Below are 12,849 nucleotides of genomic sequence, written 5' to 3'. Positions count from 1 at the left end.
GGTCCTTCCCACTTCTGCACACTTGGCCCTTGGGACTTTTTGGATACATTCAGTCCTCCAGCAAGACTGAGCTGCCCACTGCCCCTTTCCACCTTGTTGCTGCCAAAATTGCCACTTCTAAAAACACCCTTCATCCCAGAAGTTCCAGCTTTCACACTGGAAACTTCCCTGGCTGAAGTAATCTCTTTCTCCTCTGGGCTCAGAAGATATACTACTTATATTTCTGTTGGAGGCCGATTCTTGGTCTGTTTTTGCTCCACCTTCAAGAATCCGTGTTTTGTCCTCATTTGGGGACAGTCCTATCCTGCTTGGGGACAAACTGATGTGATGATGGTCATCTGGCTCTTCCCAGATTTGTGTATTTTAGGTACAACAAAAACATTTGTGGGGCCCAGACAAAAGCACACGTGGCATCCCATATACACAGATCTAAATATATAAAAGTTATGAATCGAGAGAATAAACCATTGAGTGTGTTTTATTCTCCTACCTTGACAAATATACCTTCAGGTTGACCTGGAAGGACCATTTCAAATTCAGAATGCTTGAACTCCTTGGGGTTCTGCACTGGAGTGGGGCAGCACAGGTAATGATGATTCCTGCCTCCCGCAGGCTCCCTGCTCCTCTTCCTGTTCCTGGCTCTCTCTCAGGTACCTCATGTGCAAACTCCATCCTGCAGTCCGACCTCTGTCCACATCCCCTGCAAACAGCTGCCCCAAGACAACTTGATCTCACACTGGCAGGGAGGTTGACCCTAGGAGGATGGGCCTGGGGAAAGTCACATACACCCTGAAGGCAGGATGAGGCAGGGCTATTTGTGCAAAGGATTCCGACATCCCAGCTACCTGAAGCATGGTCTAAAAGGGGAGGTGGGCTCTGAGTGGCCATATCTCCTTGGCCCTGAGGACTCCTCTTCCAGCGAGGAGAGATGCGGCTGGAGGAAGCACGTTTCTCAGACACTAATGCACGTGTGAATCTCCTGGGATCTTATTTAGTAGGTCCGGGTAAGGCCTGAGAGTCTGCATTTCTAAAAACTCGGGGGTGATGCCAGTCCTGGTGGTACAGGATCGTATTTTGAATAGGAAAAGTCTAAAGCATAGACCCAAGGCAGGTGTCCCTCTTGCCGGGGCACACCAGTACCTTTAGCACAACAGGATGTATTGTATAATAACTTACTCACCGCCATGGATAAACTACCAACAGAACTTAAGACACACGAGACTACGCAAAAAGCAATGTGTACACAACACAAAGTTGAATGCGGCATCAAGCCCACACCTGGGGAGCCCTTCACTCTAGCATGACCAGTGTCATGACAGGTGACTGTCACAGCTTGCAGCCCTACTAGTTATTGTTTTCTTCCCTTTCTTGCACACTGGAGCTCCTCCCTTGTGTGGCTCACCCTGTGTCACTCACTGACCCCTTACTGACCCATGACTGACATGTCTTTTAGGGCTTTGCTGTGTCCTCTGAGACCCTTTCTTACAAATGCATTTTCTTACTCTTCCTCGTCTTTTACTCTTTCTTCTCATGTGCTTCCCCACACTCTCAGCACATTTCTTCTGGCAGTTTCTTCAGCAGACTGGCCCCTTTTCCGGGTCCTTCTGCCCTTTCCCTTTAGCCCTCAAGGCCCCCCCCCCCCCCCCCCGCCCCCCGGCCCAGCCCCTGGAGCTCGTCCTGCAGCTCCTGATGCCCCTTCCCTGCTGCTGGAAAGCACCCTCCCTGAGGCCTGCCTTCTGTAGCATGGAGGCATCTTCAGCCAATTCCATGTGGCAAGAGAAGCTATTTATGCCTTTCGGAAATCTCATCATTGGGGCAGGAAGTGACAGACTTCCTGGCAAAGAATTCCCAAGAACATCTTCCCGAAGGAAAAAGAGAAAACATATCTCTGACGTACGTGGATGGTTTCCTTACTCGTAACTGGCCCTGCCCCAACCCAGTGATATGGCTCAAGGCAAAGGCTCCTGCTGGTGACAGAAGCCCACTCTGTGTGACCCACTCAGGCTCGGGACCTTGGATGTGGCAGGTGTGCGACCTCGACTGAATCAAGTTGAACTTCCTGGGGCTGGAACTCTGTTTCCTATTTACTCTCTCTGCTCCTGCAGATCTTCTCGTACGGAGTTGCTGAATGTTGGTTAACGCGCAAAGTTAATTTTTTGCTACAGCTTAGGGTTCGCCATACGGCAGAATGAATGCTGAGTCAAGCAGATCATGGACAGGGTACACAGAGGGATGTGAACTTTCTTTTAGAAAGAGGGATGTTGGACCATGGAGCCAGAAACTACCCTCCCACCCTTCCTCAAGAAAATTCATGAAAAACCAAAAACCAAAAAACTCTACTCTCTGACTGGAACATATGAGACCTTCGTCTCGGGATTATGTAAGAGAATGGCAATAAACAGGATCTTTTCAAACAGAGACATGGTGATGTAAAGGGACCAAAGGGCCAAAAGTGAACGTTCTGTCTGTGGTTGGTGGAGACGCTGTGAGGGCTTGTTATGCTCTAGCAATGACTGAAGGCAAAAATCACTGCTGGCTGTGGTGTCTTATTGAGCCTTATGATAATTTTTCCGCAAATATTCCGTTCCAAATTCTAGTGGTCAAAGACGTGTCTCTGGCTGAAAAGGACTAAGAACCACCACACTCTACCATAAAGACTCAACAGGACTAGCCCAAGGGCAAATTGAAACAGGAGTGTTGGTCTTCAGGGTATAATTTCCTCTTCCTGCTGCAACCTTCTTGCCCACAATTGCTGGCTTCCTGGCGACACATAAAACTTACTGGTAAAAGAGTTCTTTCTCCTAGAGTTGGTAGTTTCAAGGTATACTCTAGTTAATCTAATTAATCGATGATAACATGCAAATGACATGGAATCCCCCCCTCCATTCACTATTCATTTTCATGGCGGTCTCAGAAGACCCTACCTCTCCAGTGCCTGTGAAGGTAGAAGATGGACACAGGAAGAAACCTTGGTTGAGAGATACTCCTGCACAGGTGTGGTCTTGGGACCCTCTCAGTCTATCCTGACACACCTGCTATTCTCTTTATACAAGTGGCGTTCATTGTTACTATTTGTCTGATGGGCTGGCTGATTGACAGACTTTTCTGAATGACAAATGAAGGTCCAAGGGTGTTTTCCTTAGTGGTGTCCTTTAGGATGGTGTTCAGGAAGGTTGTCTTGGGGAGGTGTCTGGTATAGCCATGATTCATACCATGATTTACACCATAACTCCCTTTCCACTTGGGAGGCTGAGGTGTGACCCTAGCTGAACCAAGTGGCTTTCCTCCCCTCAAATCAGGAGGTTGGGAGACGTGTTATTCATGTGCATTGGTTGAAATGTTCAAGCTATTGTTTCCTTTTTTTAAAATGTTTATTTATTTTTGAGAGAGAGGGACAGAGACAGAGTGCTAGTGGGAAGGGGATGAGAGAGAGGGAGACACAGAATCTGAAGCAGGCTCCAGGCTCTGAGCTGTCAGCACAGAGCCCGACGTGGGGCTTGAACTCACAAACCACAAGATCATGACCCGAGCCGGAGTCCAACACTTAACCGACTGAGCCACCCAGGGGCCCCTGAGCTATTGTTTTCTACATGTCTCATTTGTTCTTTGTTTCTTTTTTCCTCTTTGTCTTTTTTTGGATTGATTTTTTTTTTATGATTCCATTTTATTTCCACTATTGGCTTATTAACTGTATCTCTTAAAAATTTTTCTTTGGTGCTTGCTCTCTATGGTTTATAGCACACACCTTATCCCAGTCTGCCTTCGAACAATGTTTTAGTTTTATGTCACTTCATGTATAGTAAGAGCAATTTACAACAGTTTAATTTCATTTCTTCCCTCCTATCTTTTGTGCTATTGTCATATGTTTTACTCCAACATAGGCTGTGAACCCCAAGATACACTGTAATGATTTTTATATTAATCAATTATCTTTTAAAGAAATTTAAAAGCAAGATAATTTTCTTTTATATTTGCCCTACAATTTGACATTTCTGGTGCTCTTTATTCCTTGGTGTAGATCCAAATTTCCATCACCTTCCACCTGACGAACCCCCTTTAACATTACTTCCAGTGCAAGTCTTCCGGGCCACCAATTATTATTGCCTTTTCTTTGTCCGAGAGAGTATTTGTTTTTGCTTTTTTTTCCTGAAAAGATATTTTCATAAGGTATATACTTCTAGGTTGATAGTTTTTACCTTCAGCATTGTAAAGATGCCCCACTGTTGCTAACTTGCAAAGTTTCTGACAAAAGAATGCTATCATTCTTGTCTTTTACTCCTCTGTACATTCCTTCTTTTCCCCTTACTTTCATGATTTTAACTTTTATCACTAGCTTTTAGCAATTTGATTATGGTGTGCCTTGATGCAGTTTTCTTTATGTTTATTCTGCTTGGGATTTCTTGAGCTTATTGTATCTGTAAGTTTACAGTTTTCATCAACTTTGGGAACATTTCAGCCATTATTTTCTTCAAAATTTTTTTCTGTTCTCCCTCCTCTCCTGGAACTCGAATTTCAAGTATGCTATATACTACTTGATACTGACTCACAGGTAACTGAAGGGATTTTTTTCTTAGTCTTTTTTTCCTTTGGACAGTTTCTACTGCTATGTCTTTAATGCACTGATCTTTTATTTTATATTATCTGAACTGTTTTTAATCCCATTCAGCATACTTCTCACTTAGATATTGTAGTTTTCATCTCTAGAAATTTTTAGATCTTTCTTTGCATCTTCCATTTTTCCCTTCATTGTGTTTATGTTTCCCTCTGTCTTCCTCAGCACACGAAGCATGTTTACAATAGCTGTGTTAACGCTCTTGTCTGCTGAATCCATATTCTCTGTCCTTTCTGGGTCTGTTTCTACTAATTGATCTTTCTCCCAGTTATGGATAATATTATCCTACGTGGATGCATGCTTGGCAAATTTTGCTTGGTTGTGGGACATGGTGAATTTTACATTGTTGGTTACTGCATTTTGTTGTAATCCCTGAAGTGAGGCGCTACGTGTTCTGGCATGCAGATAAGTTGCCTAAAGTCAGTTTGGTTCCTGCAAGGCTTGCTTTAAGCTTTGTTAGGGTGGATCCTGAACAACAGTGAGTTCAGAACAAATTAGCTCCACTGCTAGGGCAATGCCTTTCCGAGGAGTCTCCCAGACGCCGTGTGTATTATGAGGTCTTTCCAGTCTGGCTAAGGGGAACAGAATTCTGTGAGCTCCAGGAATATTGCTTTCCATTGTTGTGCTCCCTCTCTAACTGACCCTTCCCACCAGCTTCATGTATTATTGTCTCACACGTGCCTGAATCACTACTCAGCCAAAGACTTGATCTACAGACCTTCAGAACTCTCCCTCTGGGTGGGTCCATCCTCTCTAATATGCTGCCTCTCCAACTCTAGCCATCTTGGCTTCCCTGAATTCCAATCTGTCAAGCCAGTGAGACCACCAGGCTGCTTGGGTTCTGCCTCCCCATGCTGCAGCCTGGAGACTTCCTCCAGCTGGTAAGCTGAAGCGACTGTGGAATTGACCTTGGGTTTGTTTTTTTTCCCTTCTCTAAGTGACACAGCCCTGTGGTCACTATGGCCCAAAACCTGAAACCATTGTGTCATAGTTTGTCCAGATTTTTAGCTTTAGTTTAAGTTAAGAAAATAAATTCCTGGGGTGCCTGGGTGGCTCAGTCGGTTAAGCATCAGATTCTTGGTTTTGGCTTAGGTCATGATTTCATGGTTTGTGAGTTTAAGCCCCACATTGGGCTCCATGCTGACAATGTGGAGCCTGCTTGGGATTCTCCCTCTCTCTCTCTCTCTCTCTCTCTCTCTCCCTCCCTCACTGCCCCTCCCCCCCTCACTCTCTGTCCCTAAAAAAAAAAAAAAAAAAAAAAAAAAAAGAGAGATGGAATGCCTGAGTGGCTCAGTTGGTTAAGCATCTGACTTCAGCTTAGGTCATGATCTTACAGCTTGTGAGTTCGAGCCCCACATCGGGCTCTGTGCTGACAGCTCAGGGCCTGGAGCCTGCTTTGGATTCTGTGTGTGTGTCTCTCCCTCTGCCCCTCACCCACCCATATTCTCTCTCTCTCTCTCTCTCTCTCTCATTACTCCATTATGGCCAAAAGCAGAAGTTTACTCCATGCAGATATAATGATATAACATAGACATTTTGCATCATGATGTTTTCATTTAACAGTAGATTTTGGTCATTCTTCCATTTCACTGTATAATTTTTGTAGACATTGTTTTAAACTGTGTTTACAATCATTTACTTATCAAAAAGCTATCAGTCGAGTAACTCTTATGCTCCAGGCTCTGAATAAGGCAGTGAACCGAACAGGTAAGATTGCCATTTTCACAGAGGTTTTGCTCTAGTGGAGGGAAGACAGGTAAAAGATAAGAAATAAATGAGCAAACCACAGAGTGATAAGAGCTATAAAACAGGGCAATATGTTAGAGAGTGACAAGGACAGCTATTGAAGATGGATATTTAGAGAAGTCCTCTCTGAGATATGGAGTCTACTCCCTGAGTTAAGAGCAGCCATGTGCAAAGCATTCTGGGCAGAGGGAACATTAGTGCAGGAGCCCCAGGAAAGTAGGGAGCCTGGGGTACTGGAGGAACAGAGAGGAGACCAGTTTGGGTAGAGTATAGCGAGCAAGGGGGAAGAGTCATGCCAGATAAAATCAGGGAAGAGACAAGGGGGCCAAGCCTTTGTGGGGCAAAGAATATCATGCAAGTGTGTAATGTATTTACTTAACTGTACCATTATATAATTAACTTACTCATTCCTGTCCTGTTGCAACTTAGGTGCTTGCATTTTGAAATGTCTTATCATAAATGACACTGCAGTAAACATCTTGGATTTTTCTTTTTCCTTTCTGTACTTAGAATTCTTTCAATATGGCAGAATTCCAGGACTGGCATCAAAGGGACAGAGGGTATGTAGCAGAGGCTGTTGCTACCGCCAGGGTCCCTTTTACCATCAGCGGTGTCCTTCCTCTAGCCCCTGCAGGCGCTGCTGACAACGCACACCTTCGCCCAATGGAGCCACCTCCCCGCATGCCTGGGAATGACACTCCTCCCTCCACAGCCTACAGTCAATGGCTGACGGGTGTGGGGAGACAAAAGCACCTACCTCCTTGACTCAATGCAGGACAAACTGCGGTGCCATTTATATTCCAGAGCTTCCGGAAGGACCAGGTGGAGGCCACATTTCTCCTGAAACCACATTCCTGCCTAGCTTCTTCCCCTCCTTATCCTGCTCCCCGTCCTCCTTTCATGATTCTTCTAGAACACTCTCCCCGAAAGTCACCTGCACAGGAATCTCCACATTAGGCTTTCCTCCTAGGGAACTCAGCCTACAACAGGATAGGAACCTTCTGAAAATTTGATTTACCAAATCCTAATGAAGAATTCTGTCTGTAGACTCATTATGCTCATTGAAGACAGTTTGACATTTGCCAAGTTACCATGAAGGGTAGGAAGCACTGGGAGGTGGTGGATACGTGATTGAAGGACTAATAGGTGATGACAAGAACGTGTAGAAAAAAGGATTAAGACTCCATCAGATTTGGACAGGTAGGGAACATGGGTCTGTGAAGACATAGGAACAGCCAGGCTTAACCTAAATGAGAACAACCCATTTGACAACATCCAGGTGAACCTGTTGTCCCTGTTCTCAGCAATAATGAGAGCCTGCAGGTCCCAGAGCACATAGCTTATTTTCCTCTGAAGGAGTCTGCCATTTGATTCCAGAGGCCCTGTGGCTTTAAGATAAGAGGACAAGAGAGCAGAAACACTAAAGCCAGGGGTGGGATCCATGGTCAGAACAAAGAAAGGGACACAATGAGAGATGGGAATGAGGGTTCAGATCAGGGAAGGAAAACTCTGGGTATCCCAATGCTTCGGTCATGATTTTCTTTTCCCTCTCCTCTGTGGGAAAAGACAATAGTCCATGGGAAAGCCTGAGATCAGCAGTGGCTATCACCCCCCTCCCCCAAGCCCCTCGTCACCCCCTGCCACTCTTGCCCACTCCACCACCTCTCCATCCACTAAAGAAAAGATCTTGGGCTAGGGACCCCACACAGAGTGTTTGGAAGTACCCTCTTACTGAGAGTCTGGGCAGATTCCAACCCGGCTTCCAAAGTAGATGGTAATTCTACTGCCAAGCATTTATGAAGACGCCGAGATCTAGAATCATTAGCAAATTCATCCAAATGTCAGGAATCTGAGAAAGGACCATGTGCAGGAAGGCCATCTCTACCTACGTCAGAATGAGAACGGCAGTGACTGAGTAGCCCCCCCTTAACCGTGGTTTTGCCTTCTGCAGTCGCAGTCACCTCTTGTCAACTGTGGTCTGGAAGCAGAGGATCCTCCTTCTGACCTGTCATCAGAGAGTCAATAGTAGCCTAACGCTATGTTGCAATGTCCGTGTCATTCGCCTCACTTCATCTCTTCATAAAGGCATGTTTCTCATCTCACATCCTCACCAGAAGGGCGAGCACAGTACAGTGAGAGATTTTGAGAGAGATCACATCCATGTAACTTTCATTACAACATATCGTTATAATTGTTCTGGCTCATTACTAGCTTTTGTTGTTAATCTCTTACTGTGACTAGTTTATAAACTTTATCGTAGACATGTACGCACAGGAAAAAAACACAGTGTATATAGGGTTTGGTACTATCCATGGTTGCAGGCATCCCCTGCGGGTCTGTGAACGTATCCCCCATGAGTACGGGAGGCCTGTTATACACACCTGAAAATACCCCTTATGTACTGAACACACAGTCCTTCAAACATGAATGTGACATGTGCCTTGAGTTGTCTATCCAGGTCTGTGGCTGGGTCTCAGTGAGCCACTCGGAGGTATGGTAATAACTGAAATTTTCACAGGACCTTACAGCTTCCAGAATACTTTCATAAACATTATTATTTAGCTGCCGCTCATCTGTAAGCTACTCTTATTATTGTTACTGTTTTCATTTTTTCAGAAGAGTACCTAGAAAGCCAGAGAAGTTAATAACTTGCCTAAGATCCCAGAGCCATCAAGAGGCAACCCTTTTCTTCTCAGTCTGAATCTTGTACAGTTCTCACGCTATCTGCCTGCCTTGTCCCCTTCCTGCTCACTGGAATCTTTTTATGTCCTGAAGCTCAAGGCTAAGCGTTCTGAGATCCTAGAAAAGGCAAGAGGGAGTTGGTCATCCATGAGCTCCAGAGCCTGCTCTCTCCCTCAAGGGTATCTTCTCATACTTACTACAGGAGGAGCAGTCTATCCTACCGTTTTTTGCTTTGGGATACAGCTCCCACACCCTGGACGTAAGAAGTACTTCTTTCCCTCCCTGATTCACTCCTCTGTGGCTCCCAAGATGGCAGGCCTCTCCACACCAATGGGAAGATGGCAAGATGTGCCAACCTATCCCTGGGAGCAATGACAGTGAGCCCATGTAACAGCCTGGGTAGGAAGTGAGTAGGGGGTTCCTCTGGCTGCAGTGAATGCTGAGCACATTGTTTCTGCCCCCCGGGATCCCCTTTCTCCTGCACCTCCAGGCCTGTCTATCTAACCTGGGATGATGGAATGCCATTTCTTTCTCTCATTACTCTAAATTAAGTATCATTAGGAAGGTAAATGCTCTCCCTAAAACAAATAAATCACCCAACACACTCCAGAGAGAGATTTAATTATTTAAATTATTTCTAGATAATCTGTCTCTTTGGATTATCCAAACCACTGTTGAAAACTAACATAAAAAACAGACTCACCTGAAGCCCAGAGCCTTAGGGCTTACGCTGACTTGCAGACTGGGCACGAAGCCTGCCATGGAAGGAAGTCCGTAGTGATAGCATTTGGGAGGATTTGTCATCCCGAGGAACATGGTGGTAGTATTTTCAGCATTTGCAGGCTCTGAGTCATAGCAAAGCATGCCGCGCTGTGGGGAAAGACCCAGCTCTGGATTGGACGGCTTCCCAAGGCAGAGTCAACCGACAGGCCCGGGAAGCTCGTTAATCCTCTTCAGGGCGTCAGCACCATAGCCAACCGAAGCCATCAGTGGGCACAGATTGCTGAGATTCCTGGGCTGGGACATGTGGGGGCCAAGACTTGTCCAGAAGATGCTACAGAAGAGACTCTAGAGTGGAGGCCCACTCCCCTGCCCCCAGGAACAAGGGCAGCTTATTCTGGGGAGGAAGGGGCTACGGCTGTTATGGTGGCAGAGGAGCGGGGACCGGAGGAGGCTTGTACCCTCAGAGGAGTCATGCCCGCCATGCCTTGGCACAGCCAAAGTGAGCCCAACAGCCATGCCTGTGCCTGCAGTTCTGTTGGCTAACCTGGGAGGTCCCTCTAGGGTGAGAAGAGCCAGAAGATTCTGCTTCTCTGGTCGGCAACACGGAGCAGTGAATTTGGCGCAAGAGCAAAGATTTGGAGGGAAAGATACGAGGCAAAAAAAAAAAGAGGTTTCCCCTGGGAACTGCTGTGGTGCTGGGAGGGAGTTCTGGATCAAGTGCCAAAAACCCAGGAGGTATCTAGGAATAGGCTGTGGAGGTGCTTTGTGACCTAAAGTTCCTCCCATCCCTAACATTCTGCTATTCTGGTTTATTGGAGGAGACCGGATAAACATACATCGAAAATGCAGAAATGCTAAGCAGCAGGAAATGTAGCGATGGAGTCAAGTCTCCACTTTCTGCCTTTAAAAATTTTTTTTCATGTTTTTATTTATTTTTGAGAGAGAAAGAGAGAGAGCGCATGAGCAGGGGAGGGGCAGAGAGGCAGAGAGAGAGAGAGAGAGAGAGAGAGAGAGATGGAATCTGAAGCAGGCTCCAGGCTCTGAGCTATCAGCACAGGGCCTGACACAGGGCTCAAACTGATGAGCGGTGAGATCGTGACCTGAGCCGAAGTCAAACGCTTAACTGACTGAGCCACCCAGGTGCCCCTCCACTTTTTGCCTTAATCGTGATCTTTGTAGACCTCAGCCAGGCCCCAGACCACCGACAGGAGGGCCGAAGACTGGACACAGAGGGCATACATGAGGGAAAAGACAGGTGATTCTAGTCGAAAGCCCAAAGAACTAATTATGGAGCCCACCGAACAGAGAAAACTCTATGAAAAGAACTATTTTTTTCTTACCTGAGGCTGCAAATCTTCTGAGGAGAGACTCTGCTATTGTTTCGGTTAAGATGTGCACTTCCTGAAGGCAGAGAAGGTGATTCAGGTGTTACCCCTGGAAAGGTGGCTGGCAGTGAGAGAGGGGTGGGTGCGGATGACTCAGGGCTGTTTTGGGATTTGCTGCCTTACCTACGGTGACTCAGGCAGCCCAGGCCCCTGAGCTGCCTCAGGGCCAAATCCTGCGACAGGATCCCCCATGCAAACATGCAGGCAGTTGCCTTGCGGGTGGCCTGAAGTGCTTCTGCCACTGCTCTGTAACTGTCTCAAAGGACAATCATTCGGCGGTTAAAACAGGGAAGGAGGGAGGTATGATGTTCTATAGCTAAGTGGATTCAGGTGGGGCCAGGAACGTTTTCTAGAAAAGGGGGATTTCAAATCTACTTGGCTGAATGAAAAGGAGCTATCTCCTGTCTCATGCATGATCTACGAATGTGTCTTCGTGTACACTCCCCTGCTCGGCAGTGGTAACACATTCAAGTTGGTCAATAGATTGGAGTGAGCTGAGGTGTCTGCAGAGTTCCTGTTGCCTGAAGAGGCTGGGTAGCACATTGAAAAGTGCCTGGTTTCTGTTGCCGGAAAGAGCTGGGCTCAAATACTACATGGGCCACTTACTAGTCGTGTTTCCTTGAACAAGTTGCTTGAACTCCCTGATTCCACAGGATCCTTAATTATAAAATGCAGACAATCACTCCATACGGTGGGGCTGAGAATTAAATGTGACAATAAACAGCATTAGGCCAAAAGGAGCTCCATGTGTTTCACTTCTGTGCCAGTCAGAGGCACATTGGGAAGGCAGGATCTGAGATGGAGCTGGATAAACAGGTGTGCCCCATGTGGGGCCTTAACTGTGCTTTTCTCTAATGAAGTGCCATCTGGAGGGGAGCCAGCCTGAACCCAGATTGCCTGTCCAAGATGGCAGCCTGTCCAGAGACTCCTCCACATAGAGCCCGTGGCAGGTCTAGGACACATGGGCCACACGGCCCATGCCTGAGCACTGCCTTTGGCAAATAGGGCCACCTTTGGAAACTCCCACCAAGCCCAGGCTCTGCAACTGTGCCTGAATAACACAACACAAACACGGCATTAAGGTCCAGAGGTGGTGCCTCGGTGCTGTCTGTGGTATATCTCCTGGGCATTGATGATAAGGGCTGAGAAATGAAAAGGAATCTCAAAAGGGGAACTATTGGTTAAGATCACATGAACCAACTTTTTGTAAACACACTTCCATTTTTATTCTTGCTTTTTAATATTCCTTGTGTGTTCTTGTATGAAAATGTATCTCTTACAGCTCAGTGTGTCAAATGAGAAAGAGGGATCAGGGGCGCCTGGGTGGCTCAGTTGGTTAAGTGTCCGACTCTGGATTTCGGCTCAGGTCATGGTCTCGCTGTGGTGAGACGGAGCCCCACGTCGGGTTCTGTGCTGACGGCTCAGAGCCTGCTTGGGATTCTCTGTCTCCCTCTCTTTGCCCCTTCCCGCTCATGCCATCTCTCTCTGTGTCTCTCGAAAATAAACAAACAAACAAACGTTAAAAAAAATAAAGAGGAATCAATCACAAGTCCTGGGTTCCAGCGCCAGCTCTTATTAACTGAGAGAGACCTTGGGCGGATCCATTCATCTTGTTGAGCCTCAAAGATCTCAGCTGTAAAACGAGGACACTAGTGCCTCTCTCACAGGGTTCTGGTTAGGATCCAATAAAATAATGAACGT

At 46.5% G+C, this 12,849-nt stretch overlaps 1 long non-coding RNA gene across 1 annotated transcript in view; it reads right to left on the bottom strand.

Annotated features, from left to right (window-relative positions):
- LOC121011758 (uncharacterized) overlaps nt 1-12,516 on the bottom strand; it is a 58,992-nt gene extending 46,476 nt beyond the window's left edge. The window contains exons 1-2 of the long non-coding RNA XR_005781741.1: nt 11,104-12,516; nt 9,744-9,910 (exon numbers count right to left, since the gene is read on the bottom strand). This is a non-coding gene — a long non-coding RNA (uncharacterized LOC121011758). The remainder of the gene's footprint in view (nt 1-9,743; nt 9,911-11,103) is intronic.
- Between the last annotated feature and the right edge of the window lie 333 nt (nt 12,517-12,849).

Source organism: Herpailurus yagouaroundi, unplaced genomic scaffold (assembly GCF_014898765.1).
Source record: "Herpailurus yagouaroundi ecotype Mexico unplaced genomic scaffold, PumYag 195, whole genome shotgun sequence".
Classification (NCBI taxonomy): Eukaryota; Metazoa; Chordata; class Mammalia; order Carnivora; family Felidae; genus Herpailurus; species Herpailurus yagouaroundi.
Note: the sequence above shows the minus strand (reverse complement) of the source record. Positions and strands in the feature narration are given on the sequence as shown.